Source organism: Arachis stenosperma, chromosome 9 (genome assembly GCF_014773155.1).
Source record: "Arachis stenosperma cultivar V10309 chromosome 9, arast.V10309.gnm1.PFL2, whole genome shotgun sequence".
Lineage (NCBI taxonomy): Eukaryota > Viridiplantae > Streptophyta > Magnoliopsida > Fabales > Fabaceae > Arachis > Arachis stenosperma.
The window spans coordinates 51371192-51381669 of NC_080385.1; the positions used below are offsets into that span (position 1 = coordinate 51371192).

Below are 10478 nucleotides of genomic sequence, written 5' to 3' on the forward strand. Positions count from 1 at the left end.
TAGGTAATTCACCTCTTCCATTGAAGGGTTCTCAGGATCATAAGCTTCTTCCTCAGATGAAGCATCCTTAGTACTGCTTGGTGCATTTTGCATTTCAGACAGACTTTGAGAAATCAAATTGACTTGTTGAGTCAATATCTTATTCTGAGCCAGAATGGCATTCAGAGTATCAATCTCAAGGACTCCTTTCTTCTGACTTGTCCCATTGTTCACAGGATTCCTTTCAGAAGTGTACATGAATTGGTTGTTTGCAACCATTTCAATTAGCTCTTGAGCTTCTGTAGGCGTCTTCTTCAGATGAAGAGATCCTCCAGCAGAGCTATCCAAAGACATCTTGGATAGTTCAGAGAGACCATCATAGAAAATACCTATGATGCTCCATTCAGAAAGCATGTCAGATGGACATTTTCTGATCAATTGTTTGTATCTTTCCCAAGCTTCATAGAGGGATTCTCCATCCTTCTGTCTGAAGGTTTGGACTTCCACTCTAAGCTTACTCAATTTTTGAGGTGGAAAGAACTTTGCTAAGAAGGCATTGACTAGCTTTTCCCATGAGTCCAGGCTTTCTTTAGGTTGTGAGTCCAACCATGTCCTAGCTCTGTCTCTTACAGCAAAAGGGAATAGCATAAGTCTGTAGACCTCAGGGTCAACCCCATTAGTCTTGACAATGTCACAGATTTGCAAGAATTCAACTAAGAACTGATGAGGATCTTCCAATGGAAGTCCATGGAACTTGCAATTCTGTTGCATTAGAGAAACTAATTGAGGTTTGAGCTCAAAGTTGTTTGCTCCAATGGCAGGGATAGAGATGCTTCTCCCATAGAAGTCGGGAGTAGGTGCAGTAAAGTCACCCAGCACCTTCCTTGCATTGTTGTTGTTGTTGTTGTTTTCGGCTGCCATGGTTTCTTCTTCTTTGAAGATTTCTGTCAGGTCCTCTACAGAGAGTTGTGCCTTAGCTTCTCTTAGCTTTCGCTTCAAGGTCCTTTCAGGTTCAGGGTCAGCTTCAACAAGAATGCTTTTGTCCTTGCTCCTGCTCATAAGAAAGAGAAGAGAACAAGAAAGTATGGAATCCTCTATGTCACAGTATAGAGATTCCTTGAGGTGTCAGAGGAACAGAAAAATAGAAAGCAGAGGTAGAAGAATTCGAACTTAATTAGATAGAGTTCGAATTGTGCATTGAGAAGGAGTGGTACTACATAAATAGAAGGATGTGGGAAGAGAGGAAGAAATTTTCGAAAATCAAGTGAAATATTTTGAAAACATTTTTGAAAAACTTTAATTGATTTTCAAAAATCAAGAGTGGGAAAGAAATCAAGTAATTTTTGAAAAAGATTTTGAAATTAGAAATCAAAAAGATATGATTAAAAACTGTTTTAAAAAAGATGTGATTAAAAATATATGATTGAAAAGTTATGGTTTTAAAAAGATATGATTGAAAAGATATGATTTTGAAAACAATTTAAAAAGATTTGATTTTAAAAATTAATGACTTGCCTAACAAGAAAAGATATGATTCAAACATTAAACCTTTCTCAACAGAAAAGGTAACATACTTGAAATGTTGAATCAAATCATTAATTGATAGCAAGTATCTTTGAAAAAGGAAAGAAATTGATTTTGAAAACATTTGATTGAAAAGATATGATTTGATTTTGAAAAACTTTGAAAACTTGAAAAAAATTGATTTTGAAAACAAAATCCTCCCCCTTGTGCCATCCTGGCGTTAAACGCCCAGAATGGTGCACATTCTGGCGTTTAACGCCCAATGCACTACCTTTTTGGGCGTTAAACGCCCAACCAGGCACCCTGGCTGGCGTTTAAACGCCAGTCTGTCCTTCTTCACTGGGCATTTTGAACGCCCAGCTTTTTCTGTGTAATTCCTCTGCTGCATGTTCTGAATCTTCAGTTCCCTGTACTATTGATTTAAAAATAGAACCAAGATCAAATAAACAATGCATGCAAGACACCAAACTTAAAATTAGACACTAGACTCAAACAAGAAACATAAAATATTTTTGGTTTATGATTTTGTAATTTTTTTGGATTTTTCGAAAATTAAGTGGAAAAGAAATAAAGATATCAAAATTCTTAATGAGAATTCCAGGAATCATGCAATGTTAGCCTAAAGCTTTAGTCTAAAGGAATTAGACATAGCTAGCCAAACTTCAGCAAGACATTGCATTCAAGAGCTAAATTGATAAGAATCAATCAGCCTTGGTGATGATAAGAACATCACCTTGAAACACTAGAATTCATTCTTAAGAACTCTGAAGAAAAATACCTAATCTAAGCAACAAGATGAACCGTCAGTTGTCCATACACAAAACAATCCCCGGCAACGGCGCCAAAAACTTGGTGCGCGAAATCGTGATCACTACAACTTCGCACAACTAACCAGCAAGTGCACTGGGTCGTCCAAGTAATAAACCTTACGCGAGTAAGGGTCGATCCCACGGAGATTGTTGGTATGAAGCAAGCTATGGTCACCTTGTAAATTTTAGTCAGGCAGACTCAAATGGGTATAGATGATGAATAAAACATAAAGATAAAGATAGAGATACTTATGTATATCATTGGTGAGAGCTTCAGATAAGCGTATGAAGATGCTGTCCCTTCCGTCTCTCTGCTTTCCTACTATCTTCATCCAATCCTTCTTACTCCTTTCCATGGCAAGCTTATGCAAGGGTTTCACCGTTGTCAGTGGCTACCTCCCATCCTCTCAGTGGAAATGTTCAACGCACCCTGTCACGGCATGGCTATCCAGCTGTCGGTTCTCGGTCAGGCCGGAATAGAATCCAGTGATTCTTTTGCGTCTGTCACTAACGCCCCGCCTGCTAGGAGTTTGAAGCACGTCACAGTCATTCAATCATTGAATCCTACTCAGAATACCACAGACAAGGTTAGACCTTCCGGATTCTCTTGAATGCCGCCATCAGTTCTTGCCTATACCACAAAGACTCTGATCTCACGGAATGGCTGGCTCGTTTGTCAGGCGAGCACTCGGTTGTCAGGCGATCAACCATGCATCGTGTATCAGGAATCCAAGAGATAAACATTAAAGCCTTGTTGCTTTGTAGAACAGAGTGGTTGTCAGTCACTTGTTCATAAGTGAGAATGATGATGAGTGTCACATAATCATCACATTCATCAAGTTCTTGAGTGCAAATGAATATCTTGGACAAAGAACAAGCGGAATTGAATAGAAGAACAATAGTAATTGCATTAATACTCGAGGTACAGCAGAGCTCCACACCTTAATCTATGGTGTGTAGAAACTCCACCGTTGAAAATACATAAGAACAAGAGTGATCATTGGTTTCGGCCCCAGAGAGGGAACCAGAAGAACCAAGATGAAAATACAATAGTAAAAGGTCCTACTTATAGGGAACTAGTAGCTTAGGGTGTACAGAGATAAGTAAATGACATAAAAATCCACTTTCGGGCCCACTTGGTGTGTGCTTGGGCTGAGCAATGAAGCATTTTTCGTGTAGAGACTCTTCTTGGAGTTAAACGCCAGCTTTTATGCCAGTTTGGGCGTTTAACTCCCATTTTGGTGCCAGTTCCGGCGTTTAACGCTGGGAATTCTGAGGGTGACTTTGAACGCCGGTTTGGGCCATCAAATCTTAGGCAAAGTATAGACTATCATATATTGCTGGAAAGCCCAGGATGTCTACTTTCCAACGCCGTTGAGAGCGCTCCAATTGGGCTTCTGTAGCTCCAGAAAATCCGCTTCGAGTGCAGGGAGGTCAGAATCCAACAGCATCTGTAGTCCTTTTTAGTCTCTGAATCAGATTTTTGCTCAGGTCCCTCAATTTCAGCCAGAAAATACCTGAAATCACAGAAAAACACACAAACTCATAGTAAAGTCCAGAAAAGTGAATTTTAACTAAAAACTAATAAAAATATACTAAAAACTAACTAAATCCTACTGAAAACATACTAAAAACAATGCCAAAAAGCGTACAAATTATCCGCTCATCAGGGAGGTCTGCCATATTTTTATTTTAATTTGTGTTTTTACTTTCATTATGAGTTTCTAAACCTCCTAGGTCGAGGGGAGGAGCCCTGCTGAGTCCTATTAGTTAATAAAAGTACTACTGTTTCTCTTCGATCCGTGTTTGATTAATTCTAAGATGTATATTCGTACTTCATCGTGTTGAATAGGATAATCTAACCAATTAGATCTGTTCATCACATTAAGATGAACGTGCCTGACAAATACCTACGTTTACTTGGGTCAGAATGCGTCTTTCACCGGACAAGGACGACCAACAGCTTGAATATACATCTCCCAGACGGCTATCCACGACTTCATTGGGGACTTCTTGAGACACCAGTTCAGTCAATTTCCAGGGAGATTAGGGTCTCTGTAGTAGAGCCTAAAACCTAAAGATGCAGCATTCTTTGATCCGAAAGATCCAACCTTGTCTGTGGCATTTTGAGTAGGATCATTAAGGAGAACAGCCTGCAGGAACTTCACCCTCAACAAGAAATGGATCCACACTAAACCTGGGGCTTAGATTCGAAGGAGTATTGGCAGCTGCTCAAACCAGTGTAAGTCACATACAGCCTGCCATTGATGAAATCACTCGTAAGCAACAAGGGTAGTAGTACCAGAGTTAATTCAGAAAGGAAAAGTAACTCTAACTCTCAACTCTATTCATAGCATATAATTCCTAATAGCTAATCTAATTGGTTTTACCCCTTTCAACATTTATGACATTTAATCAATCAACATACAATAAAAAAACTTCTGATTCTTCCTGACTAAGACCTGCAAGACAACCATAGCTTGCTTCAAGCCACAATCCTCATGGGATCGACCTTGACTCGCTCAGGTATTACATGGATGACCCAGTGCACTTACTGGTACTACTGCTGTACAAAATAGTACGGGTTTTGCGTACACGCGCACCAGATCCCAATAATCACGGAGAGGGAACTACAACCCTTGAGGCATCTTTCGAATATCCTGTGGAGGTGGCAGAATGGGCTCTTGCTGTGGTCTGTGCACAGGCTCCCTCGCGTGCTCCATACCCTTTCTTGTGATGGGTATCTCCTTGTCAATCAGGGTATTTTCCTCTATGTGAGCTCTAGCTGCTGCACATAAGCGGTGAATGAGATGAGAAAATACCAGCCTTGCTTGAGTAAATGGCTTGTTGGCTACTCTGTAAATCTCTTGAGGGATCACCTCATGTACCTCCACCTTGTTGCCGAGCATAATGCAGAGGATCATCACTGCTCTCTCGAATGTAACCTCAAAGCGGTTACTCGTAGGGATCATAGAATGTTGGATAAACTCCAACCATCCACTAGCAACAGGTTTAAGGTCAAGCCTACCCAGTTGGTAAGGCTTACCTTGAGCGTCCCTGACGTTAGGATTTTTGCTAGTAAAGAATTATTAAAAATATTCGCGTTGTAGATACAGCTTCTAAACTAACAGAAATCCCTTCGTGCAAACGTTTTGGTTGTCACAAGTAACAAACCCCTTTAAAAATTGTTAACCGAGTATTTAAACCTCGGGTCGTCTTCTCAAGGAATTGAAGGGAGGTATGTTCTTATTATTGGTTATGAAAAAGTGTGTGTGGGGTTTTGGATTAAGGTAAAAGGTTAGTTGGGAAATGGGCACAGGTATATTTTCAAAGCAATAAAAGTAAATGAATGACTGTAAAATAAACTCTTGGCAAGGTGTAAGAACTGGAAGTCCTATCCTAGTTATCCTTATCAATTGTGATGAGAATTGGATTTTTCTCCCACTTTGTTAACCTCTAACTATGAAGGTAAGTTAAGTGGATAAATTAATTCTGATTCCTCAAGTCCTAGTCTTTCCTTGGAAAAGGCCAGAGTTATTGGAATATGAATTAATGAAATGAAGAAATCCAATTTTCAATCAACAATGAGTTTGATAACTCTAGAGTCACCAATTATTCAACCAAAGCCAAAAGGAAAACAGGAAAATCCAAATTATTTATATAAATAAAAGACAACAATCATCAATCTAAAATATCTCAAATAACATTTATTAAAGAGATCAATCTAAACATGGAACATAGAAAAATAAATAAATACAAAGAACCTGGGATTGAGAGTCACTCATAAAACTAAGAGAAGTCCTAAATCCTAATCCTAATTCTAATCCTAATCCTAAGAGAGAGAGGAGAGAACCCCTCTCACTAAAAACTACATCTAAAAATATGAAAAGTGAATTATGAGAGCATGATTATGAATGGATGCATTCCCCCACTTTATAAACTCTAATCTGTGTTCTCTGGGCCAAAAACTGAGTCAGAAATAGCCCAGAAGTCACTTCCAGCGCTTTTTGGTCCGTACAGGTCGCGGAAAAGTGATGCGGCCGCATGGCTCACGCGGCCGCGCAGGTTGCGTTCCTGCCAGGTCACGTGTCCGCGTGACTCACGCGTTCGCGTCGCCTGGCGTTGGGGCAGCTATAGCAAATTATATATCAAATCGAAGCCCCGGACGTTAGCTTTCCAACGCAACTAGAACCGCATCGTTTGGACCTCTGTAGCTAAAGTTATAGTTGTTTGAGTGCGAAGAGATCAGGCTGGACAGCTTAGCAATTTCTCCAACTTATTGTATTCCTTCCACTTTTGCATGCTTCCTTCCCATCCTCCAAGCCATTCCTGCCTTATAATATCTGAAAACACTTAACACACATATCAAGGTATCTAATGGTAATAAGAGAGGATTAATAATAAGCAAATATAAGTCCAAAGAAACATGTTTTCAATCAAAGCACATAATTAGGAAGGCAAATGTAAAACCATGCAAATAGTATGAATAAGTGGGTAAAGAGTTGATAAAAACCACTCAACTGAGCACAAGATAAACCATGAAATATGGGTTTATCAGTCCCTCCTCCACTGAGCTCAAGGCACGCAGATATCAGCAAGAACTTGGACCAGCCTTTGGTCAGTGTTGACCCTTTGAGTGTATGACTGAGGGTCATTTCGTGGCACTGGAAACTGTAATGCCACCCTCACACTCTCAGGGATAAAATCTATGATGTGCCCTCTATCCATGGTGCGCTAATTCTTTGGCTCCGGGTTCACGCTTGTAGTGTGACCCAGGCGTTGGCATAGAACTCCTGCACCATCAACACTCCAAATTCAGTCATGGGGTTGGCCAGAATTTCCTAATCCCATCTCAGAACTTGGTATAGGATCTCCGAGTACTCATTATCCTTCAGCTTGAAAGGTACCTCGGGAATCACCTTTTTCTCTCTCACCATGTCATAGAAATGGTCTTGATGGGTCTTGGTGAGGAATCTTGTGGTTTCCTGATGTGTGAGCATCTTTCCTAACTTTTCCTAGTGAATTTGCATTCAATTTGTTGAGTTTAATCAAGAATTAATTATCTCTTAGCCACTATGAATGCTACTTTGAGTTGTGTACAATTTTGTTTATTTTAGGTAGCATTCGGATGGATTTGACGGAGTTTTGTAGCAGAAAAGGGAGAAAGCGAATGATGCTGTTAATCCTGACCTCCTTGCACTCAAACTGAAATAACTTTAGCTATAAAGGTCTAATTGACGTGATTCTAGCGGCATTAGAAAGCTAACTTCTAGGGCTTTCCAACGATGTATAATAGTGTACACTTCTTCTTCAGCATTTTCGGCCTCCTCCACATTGAACTTTAGCTTTCTCAAGTTCAGCGTGGAGTCCACGTACAAAGGAGGAATCACACATTATCCATGCTGAACTTGAGAATTCCCAAGTTCAGCGTAGACTCAAGGAACTCACTCAAAGAGACGCTGCCTCATCCACGCTGAACTTGAGAATTTTCAAGTTCATCATGGACATTAATGCACAAGTGATCCCAGCGCCCAAACTGAAGGCATTTAAAGATTTATTTTAATTCTGATTAAACTTTTATTCTATTTACAATTAGGAAAAGATATTATTTTAGTTTTAAAAAATATATTTTACATTAATTAGGATTAGATATAAAAGGAAAAAGAATTAGCCCTTCGGGCTCCTATCTCACTTCTCCTATCTCATTCCGTACTTTACAATTTACCCGAATTCTTATTTTCTCTCTGAATCATGAGCAACTAAACCTCCACTGTTAAGGTTAGGAGCTCTGTCTATTGTATGGATTGATACTATTATTTTTCTATTTTAATTCATGTACTGATTTATAATTCAAGAATTGTTTTTGTTCTTTATCTTATGAATTTGGGTGGAATGGAAGTATGACCCTTGTTCTAATTGAGTTCTTGTATAACTTGGAAAAGCTCTTTACTTGAACAATAGCTTGAAAATATATTCTCCTAAATTTCTAATTATCTGGACTTAATGGTATACGTGACATATAATCCTCTTATATTTGGGTAATTAGGATTTTTGTGGCATATAAACTAGAATTAATCTTCACCCTCTAATTGGAATTAAGTGACCAAGGAATTGGCAGTTGATGAATTTTAGAGGAGACTAAAAAGGTATAAGAAATTAGGGTTTAGTCACATATAGTTTGCCATGAATTAAATCTTGCATGATTAAAATAGTTAATAAGAAAAGTCAATCAGGAAAATAGATATCTCTGAAGCCTTAACTGTTTCTCCATATATTATTCACTACTTGTTTACTGCTTGCTTTCTAATATTCAGAATTTACTGTTTAATGCTCTTTGAATACCAAAACACTCTTTTCTGTTTGTCTAACTAAGTAAATTAATCAACCATTGTTGCTTAGTCCATCAATCCTCGTGGGATCGACCCTCATCCACTTGAGGTACTACTTGGTACGACCCAGTGCACTTGCCGGTTAGTTTGTGGGTTATAAATTCCGCACCAAGTTTTTGGTGCCGTTGCCCGGGATTGATTGTGATTGACAACTGCTCATTGTTTGATTGTTTAGATTAGATAATTTTACTTTTAATTAGTTTTATTTTGGTATTATTAATTCTTATTTTTCATTTACTATTTTTTTTCTTTTTCTTTTCGTTTTGTTTTGTTTTTATTTTTTTCTTGTTTTCTGTTCAGCATCCCCTTCCCCTGTTTCGTTTTCTATTTCTCTTCTTTTATTAGTTAGTTTTAAATTAAAAAAATTAAAAAAATAATAAATAAATAAAAAATCAGTACTAATATTTGTCCTTAGTTTCTGAAATTAAGTATGGTGTTACCTAGTTAATTTTGTTTTACTTTTTTTATTTAATTTTCTCTTTAATTTTCGAATTTTTTTATAGAGTAGTTAGTATTTTTATTGTATTTGTTTACACAGGTTACCTCACTGGGAATTCTCTATATTTTGACGTAGAGAGTTCCATATTTTCTTGTCTTCTGTCTATTTATGAGTAGGAACAGGGACAAGGAACCTCTGTTAGACTTTGATCCTGAACCTGAAAGAACTTTTAGGCAGCGTTTACAACAAGCAAGACTTTACAAGACTGCAGGGTCCAACATGGATCATAATAATGCTGTTAATGCCAATGCGACAAATCCGGATGGAAATGAGCAACCCAGAAGAGTGCTTGGATCTTACTCTTCTCCTACTGCAAATCTTTATGGAAAAAGCATTGTGATGCCTCCTATAGCTACAAACACCTTTGAGTTGAAGCCACAATTGGTCACCCTGGTGCAACAAAACTGCCAGTATCATGGTCTTTCCCATGAAGACCCAAATCAATTTATTTCTAATTTTCTGTAAATTTGTGATACTGTGAAGACAAATGAAGTAAACCCTGAGGTGTACAAACTCATGCTCTTCCCATTTTCTCTGAGGGATGGAGCAAAGCTATGGCTAAATTCCCAACCCAAGGAGAGTTTGGACACTTGGGACAAGGTTGTTACTGAGTTTCTTACTAAATTTTTCCCACCAAAGAAGCTGACTAAGCTTAGGGTGGAGGTTCAGACCTTCAGACAGAAGGATGGTGAAACTCTTTATGAAGCTTGGGAGAGATACAAGCTACTGACTAGACAATGCCCTCCGAACATGTTCTCCAAATAGACCCAACTAGATATCTTTTATGAAAGTTTGGGTGAAATGTTCAAGATGTGCTTAGATAATCCTGCAGGAGGTTCATTGCACAAGAAGAAGACACCAGAGGAGACTATTGAGCTTATTGAATTGGTTGCTAGTAACCAATACTTATACTCATCTAACAGGAATCCTGTGAACTCTGAAACCTCTCAGAAGAAAGGCGTATTGGAAGTGCAAGCTGTTAATGCTCTTCTTGCTCAGAACAAGCTTATGTCTCAGCAAATAAATCTACTTACTCAGCAGATGGGTGGCATTCAGTCTCAGCTATCAACACCCAAAATTTACCCCAAGAGGTCTCTTATGGCATGACAGGTAATTTTGTGCAGAATGATACTTATGATTATGCTCAATTCTCTGCTGAATATGTCAATTACATGGGGAGTGCTCCTAGAAATCCCAATTATGATCCCTATTCTCAGACCTACAATCAAGGGTGGAGAAATTACCCAAATTTTAGGTGGAGAGACCAACCTCAGATAC

The 10478-nt window shown here is 38.6% G+C and overlaps 2 non-coding genes across 2 annotated transcripts; one reads left to right on the plus strand and one right to left on the minus strand.

The window, feature by feature from the left end:
* The first annotated feature begins 391 nt into the window (after positions 1 to 391).
* On the plus strand, positions 392 to 495 carry LOC130952356 (small nucleolar RNA R71). The gene has a single exon (XR_009074536.1). It is a non-coding gene; the product is annotated as a small nucleolar RNA R71 (small nucleolar RNA).
* A 9353-nt stretch (positions 496 to 9848) lies between these two features.
* On the minus strand, positions 9849 to 9957 carry LOC130952073 (small nucleolar RNA R71). The gene has a single exon (XR_009074253.1). It is a non-coding gene; the product is annotated as a small nucleolar RNA R71 (small nucleolar RNA).
* Between the last annotated feature and the right edge of the window lie 521 nt (positions 9958 to 10478).